General features: G+C 41.9%; 1 protein-coding gene across 1 annotated transcript in view; it reads left to right on the plus strand.

Moving 5' to 3' along the window:
• The window catches only part of LOC124620084 (lachesin-like), a 342,172-nt gene that overhangs the window by 11,243 nt on the left and 310,019 nt on the right, over positions 1-20,910 (plus strand). The window lies entirely within an intron of this gene.

The raw sequence follows: 20,910 nt of genomic DNA on the forward strand, positions 1-20,910 counted from the left end.
TGAAATTGAAATAAATGGTTGTTAAAAGTTACTTTTTAAGAGAGATATTATTATTAGGAGATTTTTAAAACATTTACATGGACTTGAGATAACAATACTACATACGCGCGAGGCTGCTTTTTACCTTACACAATAATGCTCAGGCTCCGGCATCGCTGCATCACGACCGGCCCAACTAACACGATACACCAGACCAGACAGCTCGCTAGCAACAACTTACTGCTACAGCTGCACAGTTCCTACTGCAGTCAACACTGCCCTCTGGTCTGAGATTCTCTTATACCTTACATATCGCAGGCAGCGCGTGAACAATACATCGAAATTACATCTGCTCAGACCTCTTACAAAGTTCATGATGTCTGAAGATGGGTGTAATCCCGAAACGCGTAACGTGTTCTAATAAAAGAGTCAATTGAACATCTCATAACATCATTGCGATTGTGCGGTATTGGTTGCCAATTATTAACAAAAAAACTGCCTTGCTATGGAAACTGGCGCCATTAACTTCTCGATGCAGTGATACATGGTACGAATGATACATCTGACGATGCAGTATTGCGACAGTGGTACCTACGGACAAACCGGGATTGCGGTGGAACTGCTGGGAGCTTACCAGTGGGTTGTGGTTCACTGCCGCTAGTGCAGCTGTTTCGTTATCTTCTACTTTAACTCGTTTGTATCGTTTCCTTTGGCCGGTCTCTGCTCTCGCCCGTTAGACATAGAGGCGATCACAACCTTGTAAAAGAACGAACGAGAGTAAACTTTCTCTGGGCAACAAGGCAACAGCAGCCTCAAAATTTCTCCTATATTTTCCGTAAGGACCATTTAAATTTGTCCATATGTTGTTGCAACATTCGTCGTCGACTTGCACGTCTATTCTCCAAATGATTGGTAAGTGTGCAAACGATAAATACTGCGCAAGTATAGTAATGTTTAGAGGCGCTATCTGTTCTTCGTCTGCGCGATACGTGTGCTCCTGTCACTTTGTACTGCCTATTATGATACGTCGTAGTTCGCTACACGGCCACGGTGGCGCGTCCAGCTGGGTTTCCAATTAGGCGTTATGAAATACTGGCCTGTCCTTCCCTCTCAGTATGGAGGTGAGGTCTCACGTGCTATTCAGTATTCAAGGGCCACTGAGTAGCACGTTGTAAATTACGACTGTGTACCCATATCTATCTCCGAATACAGAGCCATCTATGACGAGACGCAGAAAATCCTTCAGCAAAATGCATGTAGATTTTGCCGTAGAATCATAATCTGCAATAAAAAACGGTGTTCCAATGAAAGATTTCGAAGCTGCTCTCCGCCTCCCACGCACAGGTAGGGGTAGCGGGTCGAGTGCGGTGTCGTTGGATCTACCCTCCGAGACAAACAATTTAGAATTATAAATTATTTTGATCCGATGTGCAGTTTTCGAGATATTTCAAAGTCTACAGTTAAAATGAACTCCATAAATATATGTTCAAATGGTTCAAATGGCTCTGAGCACTATGGGACTTAACATCTGAGGTCATCAGTCCCCTAGAACGTAGAACTACTTAAACCTAACTAACCTAAGGACATCACACACATCCATGCCCGAGGCAGGATTCGAACCTGCGACCGTAGCGGTCGTGCGGTTCCAGACTGTCGCGCCTGGAACCGCTCGGCCACTCCCGCCGGCATAAATATATGTATGAAAGTGTATGTGTGAGACATTTCCTATGAAGGTGCCTCAACCTTTTTAAATATCTTGTTGTATCCATCATCAGGCGTAACGCCAGCATTCCTGTTTTGTGTATTTACCTTTCCTAAAGTCAGACTGATCCCATCTGTCACATCTTCAGTTTCAATGTCCTTTCTCATTCTTCGGTATACCACTCTCGCCACCAAGCTTTCACGTAGATCGGGTGATAATTTTCTCATACGTACATTATATGCGAAAGTGTGTGGATGATTTTAATCCGAAAATCTTTGATTGAACTAAATTTTTAGCAACAGCGTTTGACTGACACAGGCGCCAATGTTTTTATCACTTTTTTATAATTTCAGAAGAAATGGTGTCAGTGCCTGTGTGACATAAGGTTAATCTGTCCTTTCAACGACTGTTTTATTTTTATCGCTTCACATTTATAATATAGCGATATCAGTTCAGGTTCTTTTGGGAACGGGAATTGGGCTCAACAGTGGAACAAGAATTGACTCTTTTTAGGGTAGAAAATGGTGTCACTTCCTCGGCTGCATGTGGGTTGCAGCGGTTGTGGTGACTCGGACTGCTCGGAGAGCCGTTAATGAAACATTCGTATAGAATAGTCCTTTATTGTTTTTGATGTAGAGACGGGATGGCAACTGGCAGGAGAGTATTTTGCCCTTCGACAACGTAGGTGGCACCGAGTGAGTTGGCGCAGTGATTGGCACAGTGGACTCACATTTGGGAGAACGACGGTTCAGTCCCACGTCCGGCCATCCTGATTTAGATTTTCCGTGATTTCCCTAAATCACTTCACGCAAATGCTGGGATGGTTCCATTGACAGGGCACTGCCGACTTCCTTCCCCATCCTTCCCTAATCCGATGAGACCGATGACTTCGCTGTTTGGTCTCCTCCCCCAAATCAACCCAACATTCATATTTTATTTTATCTGTTTGTAGCTGTTTGAAAACAGTGTAGAGCCGAAACAGCAGCAGGTGAATGAAAAGTTCTGCAGCCGTGAACTAAAATGATGTCATTTAAATAATACAGTAATTGATACAAACTTGAGGCGCATATGACAATAAGTGATTAAAACGTAGCGTTGCAGTGCAGGAACTAGTGTACGAATGCTAATGTTTGTCAGATCAACAGACGGAGATATGTTTATGACCATCTGTATCTGCGATGAATTCTATTCATTATGACCCTTTAAAATACCGACGTTCCGTTCTTTGTTGGTACCATACTCAGTGACAGAGGAGGATACATCAAGTGGTGTTAAAAAAAAACACGTAACACGCATTTATTGCAACCTGATGAGCGCCTACAGTTAAAAACATAAGCATAGCATTCGTTCTAATAAAAAAAATTCAAATAAAAGTCGGTTGTAACTATGTTTTCTGTTGTTCTTGAAGAAGTACTTAAACCGTTTGCTTTTTACGCATACACTATTGGCCATTAAAACTGTTACACCACGAAGATGACTTGCTACAGACGCGGAATTTAACCGATAGGCAGAAGATGCTGGGATATGCAAATGATTAGCTTTTCAGGGCATTCACACAAGGTTGGCGCCGGTGGCGACATCTACAACGTGCTGACATGAGGAAAGTTTCCAACCGATTTGTCATACACAAACAGCAGCTGACCGGCGTTGCCTGGTGAAACGTTGTTGTGATGCCTCGTGTAAGGAGGAGAAATGCGTAACATCACGTTTCCGACTTTGATAAAGGTCGGATTGTAGCTTATCATAATTGTGGTTTATCGTATCGCGACATTACTGCTCGCGTTGGTCGAGATCCAACGACTGTTAGCAGAATAAGGAATCGGTGGGTTCAGGAGGGTAATACGGAAAGCCGTGCTGGATCCCAGCGGCCTCGTAACGCTAGCAGTCGAGATGACAGGCATGTTATCAGCATGGATGTAACGGATAGTGCAGCCACATCTCGATCCCTGAGTCAACAGATGAGGACGTTTGCAAGACAACAACCATCTGCACGAACAGTTTGACGACGTTTGCAGCAGCATGGACTATCGGTTCGGAGACTATGGCTGTGGTTACCCTTGACGCTGCATCACAGTCAGGAGCGCCTGCAATGGTATACTCAACGACGAACCTGGGTGCACGAATGGAAAGACTTCATTTTTTCGGATGAATCCAGGTTCTGTTTACAGCATCATGATGTCGCATGCGTGTTTGGCGACATCGCGGTGAACGCACATTGGAAGCGTGTATTCGTCATCGAGATACTGGCGTATCACCAGGCGAGATGGTATGGGGTGCCATTGGTTACACGTCTCGGTCACCTCTTGTTCGCATTGACGGCACTTTGAACAGTGGACGTTATATTTCAGATGTGTTACGACCCGTGGCTCTACTCTTCAATCGATCCCTGCGAAACCCTACATTTCAGCAGGATAATGTTCGACCGCATGTTCCACGTCCTGTACAGGCCTATCTGGATACAGAAAATGCTTGACTGCTGTCCTGGCCAGCACATTCTCCAGATATCACACCAATTGAAAAATGGTGGCCGAGCAACTGGCTCGTCACAATACGGCAGTCACTACTCTTGATGAACTGTGGTATCGTGTTGAAGTTGCATTGGCAGCTGTACCTGTACACGCCATCCAAGCTCTGTTTGACTCAATGCCCAGGCGTATCATGGCCGTTATTACGGCCAGAGGTGGTTGTTCTGGATACTGATTTTTCAGGATCTATGCACCCAAATTGCGTGAAAATGTAATCAGATGTCAGTTCTAGTATAATATATTTGTCCAATGAATACCCGTTTATCATCTGCATTTCTTCAGGGTGTAGCAATTTTAATGGAGAGTAGTGTAATAACGACGGGTATCGTTTCTCTCTTAGAACCGCTTTCCTGTAGTTCGTGATCAGTGCTCTTCCACAGAATCAGCAGAGCTCGCAACACAGCTACTGAAGAGCAACTCGTTTGAACAGGTAGCTCGTCACTACGACATTCAGGTGAACGCTGGCCGGGGTAGTCGGTAGAAATCACCTGCGGCCGTAAACAGCGCCCGACTGGGACCCAGGCCGCGTGCTGCGACTGGCTTTATGGGGCTCCAGCCTTACGGCGTGCGGGGGGCCAAACGGCTTTTATATTCACGTCTCCGGAAATACGGAGCCCCAACTCCTGGCGAAAACGGACGGAATGGTGCAGTGCAGTAAAGCTGGGGGAAGCATTCTGCAGTCTGCACGTGGAGTCACTGTGGAAAGGGGTTCGCGACAGAGGTTCTCGTCTCGCTGATGGTCTCTGCATGAAGCAACATGAGAACGAGCGATACCGACAAAGTGCTTTGTCTAAGGTTTTGCGTTTTACCGGTGATACAGTTAGAAATCAAAACATCTTAAACTCACTGCTCGTGAGAGATGGTGTTGTTCAACACCGCTCTCATTAGTTATGCAGTGCACCGGCAGTCCTTGCGACTTGTTCTCTAATATCGGTCTTTATTAGCTACTGCGTTTTTGGCTGCTTCTGTCGGAACCAACTTCTGAGTTCCTAGGAGGCAGTGCCCGCTCTGGAACGAATATTTAAGTACACTACTGGCCATTAAAATTGCTGCACCCAGAAGAAATGCAGATGATAAACGGGTATTCATTCGACAAATATATTATACTAGAACTGACATCTGATTACATTTACAAGTAATTTGGGTGCATAGAGCCTGAGAAATCAGTACCCAAAACAACAACCTCTGGCCGTAATAACGGCATTGATACGCCTGCGCATTGAGTCAAACACAGGTTGGATGGCGTGTACAGGTACAGCTGCCCATGCAGCTTCAACACGATACCACAGTTCATCAAGAGTGGTGACTGGCATATTGTGATGAGCCAGTTGCTGTGCCACCATTGACCAGACGTTTTCAATTGGTGGGAGATCTCGAGAATGTGCTGGCCAGGGCAGCAGTCTAACATTTTCTGTATCCAGAAAGGCCCGTACATTACCTACAACATGCGGTCGTGCATTATCCTGCTGAAATGTAGGGTTTCGCAGGGATCGAATGAAGGGTAGTGCCACGCGTAGTAACACATCTGAAATGTAACGTCCACTGTCAAAGTGCCGTCAATGCGAACAAGAGGTGACCGAGACGTGTAACCAATGGCACCCCATACCATCACACCGGGTGATACGCCAGTATGGCGATGACGAATACACGCTTGCAATGTGCGTTCATCGCGATGTCGCCAAACACGGATGCGACCATCATGATTCTGTAAACGGAACCTGGATTCATCCGAAAAAATGACGTTTTGCCATTCGTGCACCCAGGTTCGTCGTTGAGTACGTCATCGCAGGCGCTCCTGTCTATGATGCAGCGTCAAAAAATGGTTCAAATTGCTTTGAGCACTATGGGACTTAACTTCCGAGGTCATCAGTCCCCTAGAATTTAGAACTACATAAACCTAACTAACCTAAGGACATCACACACATCCATGCCCGAGGCAGGATTCAAACCTGCGACGGTAGCCGTCGCGCGGTTCCAGACTGTAGCGCCTAGAATCGCTCGGCCTCCCCAGCCGGCTGTCCGTTCAAAAGACAGCTGACCGAAGGACATGGAATTTTTAAACTGTTGTTGGTACAATATTTTTGCCGTTACTGTTTGCAATTGGACCCAAATTGTTGCTTTCTTTCAATGAAAATTTGTAAGAAATCGTGACGAATACAGGGATTAGCAACCACAAGGCAGTTTCCGCTAGGTCTCCAACCATCAAAAAGAAACGCAAAGTATCTGTCTTTAAAGAAGCTGATAAAAATGCTCTTAACGCCTTTGTAAGAGACAGTCTTCACTCCTTCCGATCTGGTCATGCAAGCGTAGAAAAGTTGTTGAATGATTTTAAAGAGTTAGTATCGACAGCAATTGAGAGATATATACCACATAAATTAATAACTGATGGTGCTGATTCCCCGTGGTACGCAAAACGGGTGTGATCGCTTTTGCAGAGGCAGCGAAAAAAGCTTGCTAAATTTAAAATAACGCAAAATCCTCAAGACTAGCAAATTTTTGCGGAAGTTCGAAATATGCCGCTTACTCCAATGCGGTATGCTTTTAATAATTTCCACAACGATATTTTGTTTCGAAAGCTGGTAGAAAACCCAAAGAGATTCTGGTCATACATAAAGCACCCCAGTGGCAAGACGCCATCAATACTTTCACTGCGCGATAACAACGGTGAACTCACTGATGACAGTGTCACTAACGCAGGTTTATTAAACGCGGTTTTTCGAAACTCCTTCACCAAAGAAGACGAAGTAAATATTCCTGAATTCCAATCAAGTAAGATGAGAAACATAGAAGTAGATATCCTGGGTGGAACAACGCAGCTTAAATCACTTAATAAAGCCAAGGCCTCCGGTCAAGATTGTATACCAGTCATGTTCCTCTCAGAGTATGCTGATACAATAGCTCCATATTTACCTATTGTAAATGACGGTCGAAAATTTCCGTTACAAATTTCTAGGACATGTGGAGGGTAGTGAGTACACAGCACTTTGAATAAGAACCCATGTCCGGAAACGTATCGTTTCCGTTCTACGACACTTTCAATGCAGATGATTATCTCATCCACAGCCACCTGAGGAATGTACTTAGGCGTGACGCAATACAATTGTTGCAATCCATTTGGAAACAATACTGACTCCTTCCGTTATTACTTACGCATTTGCATTACAACTTACACCTTATGGTTTACATTAGTCGACAACAACAAAATCCCAGCATCTACGGCACCAACCGCAACGTACCAGTGTATCACAACCTCGGCTCGATGTGGCGACCACCAGCGTTGTTACACACATTACAGCTCGGAAGAATGTTCTGGCACACTCTCTCCATCCCACCTGGTGTCTCTTCAAAGCCTTGTGCAGTGGCCAGAACTCGTGCCAGCAGATATTCCTCTGTCTGAGTTGAAACTGTCGTAGAACGGAAAATATACGATTCCGGACATGGGTTCCTATTCAAAATGTTCTGTACTCACTACCCTCTACAAGTCCTAGACGTGTGTAACGGGAATTTCCAACCACCCTGTATACAGCCACTCGCGCACAGAAAGATCAGCACCTAAAGACCGAAAAATACTCAAGTCACACCAACACCCAAAAAGGGATGTAGGAGTAATCCGCTGAATTACAGGCCCATGTCAGTAACATCGATTTGCAGTAGGATTTTGGAACTTATACTGTATTCGAACTTTACGAATTACCTCGAATAAAACGCTTTTACTGCCACATAGTCAGCACGGATTCAGAAAATATCGTTCTTGTGAAACACAACTAGCTCTTTATACTCCTGAAGTAATTAGTGCTATCGACAGGGCATGTCAAATTGATTCTACGTTTTTAGATTTCCAGAAGGCTTTCGACACCGCTTCTCACAAGCGTCTTCAAACCAAACTGCGTGCCTATGGAATATCACCTCAGTTGTGTGACTGGATTCGTGATTTCCTGTTAGAAAGGTCACAGTTCGTAGTAACAGACGGAAAGTCATTGAGTAAAATAGAAGCAATATCCGGCGTTCCCCAAGGAAGTGTTATAGGCTTTCTATTCTTCCTGATCTATATTAACGATAAGTCGTTAATATAGATCAGGACAATCTGATTAGCCGTCTTAGATTGTTTGCAGACGATGCTGTCATTTACCGTCTTCTAAAGTCATCAGATGACCAAAACGAATTGCAAAATGATTTAGATAAGGTTTCTGTATGGTGCGAAATTGGAAATTGACGCTGAATGAAGAAAAGTGTGAAAATAGCTCTGAGCACTACGGGACTTAACATCTGTGGTCATCAGTCCCCTAGAACTTAGAACTACTTAAACCCAACTAACCTAAGGACATCACACACATCCATACCCGAGGCAGGATTCGAACCTGGGACGGTAGCGGTCAGACTGAAGCGCCTAGAACAGCACGGCCACACCGGCCAGCTGAAAAGTGTGAAGTTATTCACATGAGTATTAAAACAAATCCTTTAAATTTCGATTACGCGATAAGCCACACAAATATGAAGGCTGAAAATTGAACTAAATACTTAGGGACTACAGTTATAAGTAACCTAAACTGGAACGGTCACACAGATAATGTTGTGGGTAGAGCCAACCAAAGACTGCGATTCATTGGCAGAACACTTAGAAGGTGCAATAGGTCTATTAAAGAGACTGCTTACACCACGCTTGTCCTCCCTATTCTGGAGTACTGCTGTGCGGTGTGGGATCCGCATCAGGTAGGACTGTCGGATGACATCGAAAAAGTACAAATGAGGGCAGCTCGTTTTCTATTATCTCGGAATAGGGGTGGTAGTGCCACAGACATGACACGTGAATTGGAGTGGCATCATTAAAACAGAAGTGTTTTTCGTTGCGACGGGATCTTCTTATGAAATTTCAATCACCAGTCTTCTCCTCCCATTGCGAAAACATTCTGTTGGCACTCACCTACCTAGGGAAAAATGGCCATCACGATAAAATAAGAGAAATCAGGGCTCGCACAGAAAAATGTAAGTGCTCACTTTTCCCGCGCCGCGTTCGAGAGTGGAACGGTACAGAGACAGCTTGAAGGTGGTTCCTTGAACCCTCTGCCAGGCACCTTATTGTGAATATCAGAGTAATCACGTAGATGTAGGTGTAATTGTGCGTTAATTTTAGTTACAATAATAATGTTGTAAGACTTGTTCCCTGTTTCCTGGTCTCTGGTCTTAGGGTTGTTTTGGTAGGTTCTTTGCATGTTGAAAGGAGCCTACTAGGGAAAATTTGTATGTGGGACCCGAATATGATATCGATGTATGTCTCTGATACGCAGTATAATGCGGATCGCTGACAGCTTACGACAGCAGAGCCAAAGATACTGCTTCTGGTCTGAGACAGTGGTGTTGGAGTTAGAGTGCGTTTGGCACATAGTTGTAGGTAGCTGTATGTGAGCGAAAGGCGAGGGCCAGGCAGTCTTTGTGGTGTGCTGTGTGAAGTCACCAAGTGCCAATATTGTTGAATATGGAAGCAGAAGTCTTCATGCAAGAAAGGTAAAAATGTTAAATAATTATAACTTTTGTTTTGCCAGAGCGTTAGTATATATGACTTTGTAACCTCACAAAGATATTTATTTAATAACCTCCCAACAGTAAAAAATATAATTCTATAATTCACATTCAGTGTAACTGCCCAACAGATAAGTTCCGAAACCGATCAATTATACAATGTGACTAATCTCTCAATAAAATTATGGCTCACATATAACCTTTCAATAATTGACTGTGAATTTAAACTGGTAGATTTAGGACGTCAGCAGTGCTGCGTCATGGCCCTGAAAATTCATTCTGAATAAATTGAAAAGTCTTACCTCAGTTAGGTCGCCTGATAACGCGTATATATCTGCTCCTATAAGAAATTTTTCTGGCGCAGCTCTGTGCAATGCTGCCCGATAGATTTGTCATGTATAAAAAGAAACAACTGATTTTCCCTTTCAATAATCGGGATGACCAAGGATTGGAGAAATTAGTAAATTCTTTAAATTGAAATGAATGATTATCAAAAGTAACTTTATATGAGAAAGAATATTATTAAGAGATTTTTTTAAACATTTACATGGGACTTGATATAACAATACTACATATGCGCGAGGCTGCTTTTACCTTATATTCCAACGCTCAGGCTCTGCCATCGCTCCACCACGACCGGCCCAGCTAACCGATACACCAGACTGCTAGCTACTACTACACAATTCCTACTGCATACAACACTGCTCTTTGGTCTGAGATTCTCTTATAGCTTACATATCGCAGGCAGCGCGTGAGCAGTCCATCGAAATTACATCTGCTCGAGTGGGCTAGCAACAAATTCTTTAATCATGGACCTCCTGTTGAGTAATCCTACAATGTGCGTGAACTGATTTGATAAAAAGGCTAGTTACATATTTCACTTTTGTAATGCTTATAAGTTTTGTTGACAGAGCTATATGTAATATCATAATTTGATTTATGTTGGATTATCGAGGTTAGATAATACTTGCTGTTTAAATCTCATTGTTTGTGAATCACCTGTGAGTAATGTAACCTCAACTATTAGATGTTTCTGAAAAGACATACTTAACTTTCATTATAATTTTGCTGAAAGAAGAAAGTATCGTTCTTTTAAAAATATTAATGCTGATTACGTTGAATGAATGTCTACGTAATAAAAAATAACTTTAAAATAAATTTTTGAATGAATGTCTGAACTATGGAATGGGTTCTAAACTCGAATTATCGTGTAGCGTGTTGTAAGTGTAAATGATGTGCTTACACTGTATTATTATTAGCAAAAACTTTGTGGAAACAGTTTGGGTACTGTAACTCCCAATACCAATAAAGAAATACAGTGACTGCAAATTATATTCAGCCACGGGGGCACTGAATCCTCTGTAACTTTTCAACACTATAACTTTGGTCCCTGTACACATATCATATAAATTAAATTGTCTTACCGCTAAAGCAGGAAAGGTGAAACGTGATATATTCTCGTCTCGCACAAAAAATATATGTGTGCTAGCTACAAGCTCAACGGTGTGCAATGCTGGCTATAATACTTTGAAATTCACGTGAAATTTATTTGGCTGATAAATGAAAACATTTGTGAAAAGTCCAACTTCTCTGAAAAAATATATGACCTGGACCGGGAGGCAGTACACTGAGTTTTTTTAGTCAAGAAATTTCATCAAGGTACACTCATTATTTCGGATTTTCTTCGACTGGGAAGAGCATCTGCCCGACAAATCTGACACTCTTGTGTGTGTGAAAGTGCATTTTATTCTGTTTGTACAGAGGAAACACAGTGTGGTTCGAAAGTCGCTGTCCAGTGGACCACGGACTATAGATGTAGATCACGTTGGAAGTTCGAAACAAAGTTGGCAGATGATAAGTAGGCAGAACCGATTTGTCATAGATACGCGATTGTTCTTTTTAATTTGTTCTACTGTTGCGTAACATTTAACTGTTTGGTTCAGTTGATGGAAGCTGTCAACTGCGTTGTGTACAGTTTATATATTAAACTTCTTTTTATATTATGGTGCTATCAACTGAGGAGCGTGTTTTTTCTTGTTGAACATGTGTTTCCATAAGGGGTTAACTACACAGATTTAGTGCAGGAAACAGCTGTACAGCGGTTCGTTGACTTACTGAGAAACTTAGAGACAGACTCGGTGTTAGGTACCTAACTAATTCGAAGACTCGGTAAACTAAACACAGAGGAGTTATTGGATATTTATGACTATGAAGCACGTAACGGTACAGGTATGATTACAATCCAACAGATACTTACAGATCTTACGAATAAATTTTCGTCGTTACTTTATTTATCACGAGTTTTTGGCAGGCATCAGATGATGCTGAAATATAGCATTCAGCGAGGCGACAGTGAGCACCTACCGTAGTCGTCTGCCATCTAGCAGCAGAAATATAGAACTAAACAATGAATAGAAATAACTAAAAGGTAGTGCCACTCAGAGAAAAACAGTAAGATGTAAATGCTGACAACTAATTAGAAACGATGTTGTTTAAATAATCAGTGGTCTAAAGTGTAAAATTCTTTGTAAAAGAATTTTTCTTTTTCTACGCTTATTGTGACTATGTAAACAATTATGCAAGTGCTCATGGCTTTAATATTAAGTTATGAAGATGGCGGGGGACCACAGTATATGAACTGGTGGCGACAAAGGTTACCACGGCTTTTGTCTAAAATGACAGTCTTGGTACCGTTCGTGTACGGCTTTAGAAGAGTGAATAGCTAACACTGTGTATGGTGGTAAAGTGACCTTCTATGAAGGACACCGCAGGTGAACGAGTTAAAAGTAGCTACCAACACCATTTTGATCAGCAGAATCCCAAGTAAGAGGAAATGGCTATATTTATTTGCCAATTTCGAAGTAGTGTGTGTGTCTTGCTGTACGTATTACAAAACTTCAAGGAACGGTATACTGGCTAAGGATAGTAACAATAAATACTACAATTTTGTAGCCATTATTATTTGCTGTAAATTTTTCTTTGGGCAGCGTTACTCTCTCGGAGTAATAAACAGTGCTCACCATCAAGTAAAAGACTCAAATACAGTTTCATTTGTGAAGATCAGTGCCTTCAAACACTGTGGGACAGGAATCCATCTTGTGAAAAAAAAGATCACTGACGAAAAACAAAAGTTAAGTAGCAAATTTTTCTGACTTTTATACAAAGAAAATGGCTTTAAGAATTTCATTATTTCATAAAAACTGTGACTGCACTAACAATTATTTCCTAAACTGAATAACTATAGCAAAATACGTTTCAGATAAATTAGCAGGTTGAATTTGAGTTATAGCACTGATTATTTATGGTGAATATATGAAGAAAATTTAAGATAAGGGAATATCACTACAGCATGCTGCATCAATACGACGCTGTATAGCAGACGAAGACAACAAGAGGTACTATGAATATTTTTGTGTCAAAGATGGTAACTACTGTGCTGCAAACTGAAGCTACACATACAATTTTACGAGAGGTTTTTGCGTGATACGATCTTTCCTCTCAAAGCTATAAAGTGCAGGCTAAAGTGATTGTACTCCTCGAAAGTGTAATTTCTTCGATACAGGTTATCTATTGCATAGAAGATTATGTCTGAGTACTTACTGAAAACTGCCTTCAAATTAATATAATCAAATTATGTCAAAGAGGTGCCAACAGTTGTACACTTTTCAAAATTTACCATCACAGTGACTAAGCATCTCCAAAACTCAGCAGATTTTTATATTGCAGTAATAGAGCAATGTACGCTAGCGAGATCAACGTATTTTATAATCGTATATTTGTTTTGGTGATAACATCAGTCCTGAAATCATCGCTGGGTAGTTTTATGTCTGCTTCCCATCCATATTAGTCAGCAAACTGTTCAATGTCGTCATCTCAAAGTTGGTTACAAGTAGTTATGCCTACAACTTCGTCGTATTGACCTTACAACAGTAATTATTTAGTTCCTTTTGCAACAATTACGAGGGTCGTTTAATAAGTAATGCCCGAAATTTAAAAAAAAGCCGTTAATATACATAGACAAACGGTCTTGTTGATGCTTCACGTTTGATGTTTGTTCTGTCCACCGGTGAAGTTTAGAACCATTTTGGCAGATGGCAGAGCCGTAGTACAGCGTCAAAATGGCGTCTACACACGACGCCCGTTACAAGCAGATCGAATGGTTCAAATAGCTCTGAGCACTATCGGACTTACCATCTGAGGTCATCAGCCCCCTAGAACTTAGAACAACTTGAATCCAAGTAACCTAAGGACATCGCACACATCCATATCCGAGATAGGATTCGAACCTACCGCTCAGCGACACCGGCCGGCTACAAGCAGAGAGCTGTTATTCAATTCTTGTGTTCAGAAAAAGAAACCGTGGTGAACATCCATATAAGTTTGTCTGGAGTGTATGGCGATTTGCAGTTGATAGGAGTACAGTTGCGCGATGAGTTAAGAAAGTTACAGCCTCAGGTAATGCAGAAACAGAGCTCCACGATCAGCCACGCTCGGGACGTCCTGTCACAACCACTGCTCCAGACATTCTGAATCGTGCAGATGCCATTATTCGTGCCGAACGGTGCAACAGAACTCGACAATTGGCTCTACAGTTCTCGGTCAGAATTGGAAGTGCGTCTGCAATGATCGAGACTCTCGGATATTCAAAGAGGTTGCGTTAGACATTATAGCCTCATCCAGCCTGCACTCGAGACCTATTACCCTTGGACTCCCATATCTTTGGGCCGCTTAAGGATTCTCTACGGGGAACACACTTTGAAGATGACGAGAGTGTCAGTCATGTAGTGAAAAAATGGGTTCACCTACAGGATAAGAGCTTTTACCAATGGGGAATACATGATCTTCCGCAATGTTGGCGTACTCCCGTAGAACGTGATGGAGACTACGTAGAAAAACGGGACATGGACAAGACATGTTAGTGTATATAGTCACCAAATTCTGACTCTTAACAATAAATATGTTCTGAGAAAAACATTACTTATTGAACGACCATCGTATTTTCGTATAGTAAAGCACTTGATCTGATTTTGGTAGAGCCACCTTGAGCCACCCTATAGAAAGACCTGGTGTGTTAAGACACACAGCACAGGATTATAGTCAACGCAGAATCGTCTTGCTGTGCTTGAAACGTCGTTGTGTGATCAGGAAACTGGAGTGTGGGTAGTAATATCGTAATATCTCTTTATATTCGATGAATTATTCTGATACTATTCTACCCTTAAGTGACGTTTACTAAATTTCTATCTTCATACTCGCAGAATCCATGCGCAAAGTAGTTTCATACAATAGCTATGCCATGAGCGCATAATTATTCTTTGTAGTACTCTCTCTGGTGGTTGTTAGAAAAAAAGCTTCCGAGATGGTCTTCGTGCCGATTAGCCTTAGCATTGTTTGAAGAAAAAATGGCTCTGAGCACTATGGGACTTAACATCTATGGTCATCAGTCCCCCAGAACGTAGAACTACTTAAACCTAACTAACCTAAGGACATCACACAACATCCAGTCATCACGAGGCAGAGAAAATCCCTGACCCCGCCGGGAATCGAACCCGGGAACATTGTTTGATGAATTATAATCTGAATAATGAGATTTATGACAAAAGGTAGCTGATACGAAATTGTGCGATTAAAAGGGAAATATATATATTGCTCCTTCATACAAACGGTGTGTAACAATTTACATTATTTGACATTTGAGAATTAATGTTATTCATCGATATGTAGCGTAGTTGTTAATCAGAAAGGAACTTCCGAAAGACTGGGTACGAACCTGCATTTAATAATCCAAGAGCTCCATTACTTCTTCAAAGGGTTAAACTTCATCAAAGCGAAATATCCGCTTGATCTGAGGTTTCCCGACTGATTATACAACGCTCCCAAAAATACGAGGCATTTTATTTGTACAGATTATCAGACTACCGCAAAGCACGAGCCTGCAGAGAAGAGGAATCATCGCCTGATTTCTATCTAACAAGTAAAATTTCTGAATCATTTTGAGTGACTGAGTTATAACTGTGTTTCCTATTATGAATGATTGATTGCGCGAACGAATTGAGAACTACATAACTACGTAATTACATAGATAGAATGAAAAATTACAGTATCGAGACAGCACTCAATTGGACCTTTATTTTTTGAAAAAAACTGTCAACATAAAAAGTAATTCATTGGCCACCTGAAGGAAGACGTAATCAGCTGCTCATGTTTCAACAAGACGTCGCTGTTGCACTCACAGCTGACACCACTTTGCTGCTTCTGGAACATGTTTTTTGCTGAAAACCTATAGCCCCTCGATCGCAGGTCTGTACTCCGCCAGAATTTTTTTCTTTTAGGACGCGAAAAACTTGTACTGTGTTGCAACCGCCCAGACGTAGTCCGAGCATCCAGAACGATTACTTGTATGACCTATACAGTGTTACTATCACTATCGATCGGTCCCCCTACAGTATTTTCCTTTTTTACATTTTGTTCTCTAGGTAAAACGGGCTGATGGATTAATGACCCATGCAGAATCAGGGACTCTAGCTAGTTACTGGACGAACTTGATAGCGGGGCAGATGACGGCCTAATTTTCCATGTCTAGCTCGCTTGTTATACAGTCAATGGAGACCTCCTGGATACATGGGTCAGAACCGGACGTTGGGCGTTGCTTTTCATTTAATTCTTGGTTTCAGAAGGCAGTTAATGTCAATTGTACTAAGGCAATAACAATTATTACCATTGTCTCTTATGCAGTCGTTACCCCCGTACATCGTTCCTTCCATTCAGATCTTCCCCATTTCCTAGTATTCTTAGCTGTTGCAGTCTCCTTTTCCCAAAACTTGCTGTAACAGTAAACAGCTGTTTCGTACACACACAAATTATATTTACGTCAGCCACTCCAATTACTTCTGTTATTGTAATTATTTTATTATTATGGTTATTATTGCTGTTACCGTTATTAGTGACAGCATCGGCAGTAGTCGAAGTACTGTCGGTAGTACCTTTATTAGTTCATAATCAGTACAATACTTAAATTTTTACCACACTTACTCAAATCATTTTAATACTATTTGTCATATTAAAATTAGTATTCCTTAGGTAATTATGATGTAAAAAGGTATTGTAAGTGTGAAATCGTGGCCTGTTGTAAGAAACGGCCTGAGAGCCAAAATTAAATCAGGTTAAATAAGTAAATAAATATGGTATACATGTATTGTGTTTGTTCTTTTGGACATGTTCCAAAGAACAGACACCACTGTGGCAATCCGCAGCTGTATATCCACACTTGACAAAAAAAAGTTTCCGACTTTTTGTGTGCTGGGGCTATGAAACATAGTGCGCGCAAAATGCCATGGCAGCTAGATGCGCGGTTAGCTGAGGAAGCATGTGGAGAAGGGCAATGGTGGGGGGTCGTTCAGAACGCTGTAGGGGAAATGCAAAATGCTAGAGCTGAAGCCTACGCCCACATTTCTGGTAAATATTAATCGAGGCCCTCCACGACCACACTTGCATGAAGACCAAAAGTCGGTCATCTCTTCTTTGGTTAGTGTTTAAAAAGATTCTGCCGGAAATGCAGCGATTTATTTTCACCTGGCTTGTTGACCATTCGTAACTTTCAGAGAAGGGTCACAACTGGGAAATTTTCTGTAAAACCTACACAGTTCCCTCGTTGACGTGTTAAAATTTGCTTCTTTTGTCAAAGCTAAGCGGAGTTTATACACTCTCACCTCACTAACATTTTGTGCAAGCGCCACTGCGAGAGAAATCTGAAACAGTGGTTTATTATGTTCATTAAGTGAGGAACTGTGGACAATAAAGCCAGCATGATATGAAAAAGCACATCATCCTCAGTACAAAATAAAAGTGTAATGACTTCATTTATGTTGTTCCAAAACTCATAGCATTTCTCATTTCACCAGCCGTCGATGGCCCTTGAAAATTACATTCTTCCACCGGAAAAGGCTGTAGTTAGTGGAATAGCACGGCAGAAAGTGAATTTTTACATAATAAACATTCGGAAGTATACTTTCTTCCTTGTGCGGTTTTCTTGGGGGTTTGGAAAGGGGGGTTCGTCAGTCTTCTGACTGGTTTCATGCGATCTACCACGAATTCATCTCCTGTGCCAACTCTTCATCCCAGAGTGGCACATGCAACCTACGTCCTTAATTATTTGCTGGCTGTATTCCAGTCTCTGTCTTCCCCTACAGCTTTTGCCCTCTACAGCTCCCTCTAGTACCATGGAAGTCATTCCCACATGCCTTAACACAAATCCTATTATCCTGTCCCTTCTCCTTATCAGTGTTTTCTACACACTCCTTTCCTCTCCGATTCTGCACAGAACCTCCTCATTCCCTACATTATGAGTCCCCCTAATTTTCAACGTTTGTCTGTAGCGCCACCGCCTGTACCACCATATCTCAAATGCTTCGATTCTCGTCTGTTCCGGTTTTCCCACATTCCATGTTTTACTACCTTACAGTCCTGACTCCAGACGTACATTCTTAGAAATTTCTTCCTCAAATTAACGCCTATATTTGATACTAAAAGAATTCTCCTGGCCAGGAATGCCCTTTTTGCTATTGCTAGTCTGCATTTGATGTCCTCCTTGGTCTGTCCATCACTGGTTATTTTACTGCCTAGGTAGCAGAATTCCTAAGCTTCATCTACTTTGTAACCATCAGTCCTGATGGTGATTTTGTCACTGTTCTCATTTCTAATACTTCTCATTACATTCAATTTTCTTCGATTCACTATCAATACATATTCTGTACACGTTAGATTGTTCATTTCATTCAGCAAATCATGTAATTCTCCTTCAGTTTCACTCATATTACCAATGTCATTAGCGAATCATATCGTTGATATTTTTTGACCTTGCCTTTTAATTCCACTCCTCAACCTTTCTTTTATTTCCATCATTGCTTCTTCGATGTACAGATTGAACAGTAGAGCAAAAGTCTACATCCGTGTCTTACACCAATTTTTATCCGAGCACTTCGTTCTTGTTCGCCCTCTCTTATTATTCCCTCTTGGTCCTTGTACATATTGTATACTACCTGTCGCTCCCTGTAGCTTAGCCCTATTTTTCTTAGAAATTCGATCATCTTGCACCACTTACATTGTCGAATGCTTATCCCAATTCTAGATAATCGTATGAACGTGTCTAGATTTTTCTTTTATTTTGCTTTCGTTATCAACCGCAACGTCAGAATTGGCTCACTCGTGCCTTTACCTTTTCTAAAGCCAAACTAATCGTCATCTAGCACATTAAAAATTTACTTTTCCATTCGTCAGTAATTATTCTTGTCAGCAAATTCGATTCATAAGCTGTTAAGACGATTATACGACAATTCTCGCATTTCTCAGCTCTTCCAGCCTTCGGAATTGTGTCCATGATATTTTTTCGAAAGCCAGATGGTATGTACCCAGTTTCATACATACTATACACCAAAGTGAATAGTCGTTTTGTTGTCACTTGCCCCAATGATTTTAGAATTTCTGGCGGAATGTTATCGATCCCTTGTGCCTAATTTGAACTTAAGTCCTCCAAAGCACTTTAATCTCTGATTCTAATACTCGATCCCCCATCTTTTCTGTATCGACTCCTATTTCATCTTCTGTCACATCGGACCAATCTTGCCCCTCATAGAAAAACATACCCGCTCTCTCCTCTGCATTTAACAGTGGAATCCCCGTTGCTCTCTAAGTATTACCACACTTACATTTAGTGTCTCCGAAGGCTGTTTTGACTTTCCTTTATGCTGAGTCTGGCCTTTCGACAACAATTTCTTTTTTAATTTCTTCACACTTTTGTGGCACCCATATTGTCTTAGCTTCCCAGCACTTCCTGTTTATTTCATTCCTCAGGGACTTGTATTTCTATGTTCCTGAGTTTGCTGGATCATTTTTGTATTTCGTCCTTTCATCAATCAATTGAAATATTTCTTCTGTTACCCATGGTTCCCTCTCAGATACCTTCTTTGTACCTATGTATTTTCTTTCCAACTTCTGGGATGGGGCTTTTTAGAGATGTCCATTCCTTTTCAACTGCACTGTCTTCCGAGCTATTTCTTATTGGTGTATGTTAGGAAACTTCAAGCATAGGCATACCTAGTCATTCTGTAGTACTTCCTTGTCACACTTCTTTACGTATAGATTCCCCATGTGTAATGTCTTAAACGACAGTCTACTCTTCACCACTAGTATTTTGTGATCTGAGTCTATGTCTGCTCCTGGGTAAGGGATACAAACCAATCTCTGATTTCGGAATCTTTTCCGATAATGAGGTGATGCACCTGTAGTCTTGCCATATCACCCAGCCTTTTCCAGGTATACATCCTCCTCTTGTGGTTCCTGAACTATTTGCTATTACTGGCTGAAATTTATTACAGAACTCAATTAGTCTTTCTCTTCTCTCCTTCCTTGTCCCAAGCCCATATTCTACTGTAATCATTTCTTCTATTCCTTCCCCTACAACTGCATTGCAGTCCCCCATGACCATTAGATATTCATCTCAGTTTACATACTGTATTACCCTTTCAGTATCTTAGTATACGTTCTCTATCTTCAGCTTGCGACATTGGCGTGTATACCTGAACTAGCCCATCCGGCTAGCCACGCGTTGTAACGCGCTTTTTCCTGAGCGGAAGGCGTGCCAGTCCCCGGCACAAATCCGCCCGGCGGATTAGTGTCGAGGTCCGGTGTGCCGGCCAGCCTGTGGATGGTTTCTAAGGCGACTTTCCATCTACCTCGGCGAATGTGGGCTGGTTCCCCTTATTCCGCCTCAGTTACACTGTGTCGGCGACTGCTGCGCAAACACCGTTTCAGCGTACGCATACACCATAATTGTTCTACCACGCAAACATCTGGGGCTACACTCGTCTGGTATGAGCCGTTCCCAGGGGTCCACTGGGGGCCGAACCGCGCAATAACCCTGGGTTCGTTGTGGGGTGGCGATGTTGTGGGTGGATTGCTGTGGCCTGTTGTGAACCACTGAGGCCTTCGGCCGGACGAAGCCACTCCGTCGTTTCTAGGTCCTGCTTTAATTCATACATACATACACACATACATACCTGAACTATCTTTGTCGGTGTTGGTTTGCTGTCGATTCTGTTAAGAACAACGCTATCAATGAACTGTGCATAGTGACACACTCCCTTCCCTACCTTCTTATCCATAACGAATCCTACTCCAGTAATATCATTT

Source organism: Schistocerca americana, chromosome 6 (assembly GCF_021461395.2).
Source record: "Schistocerca americana isolate TAMUIC-IGC-003095 chromosome 6, iqSchAmer2.1, whole genome shotgun sequence".
NCBI lineage: Eukaryota > Metazoa > Arthropoda > Insecta > Orthoptera > Acrididae > Schistocerca > Schistocerca americana.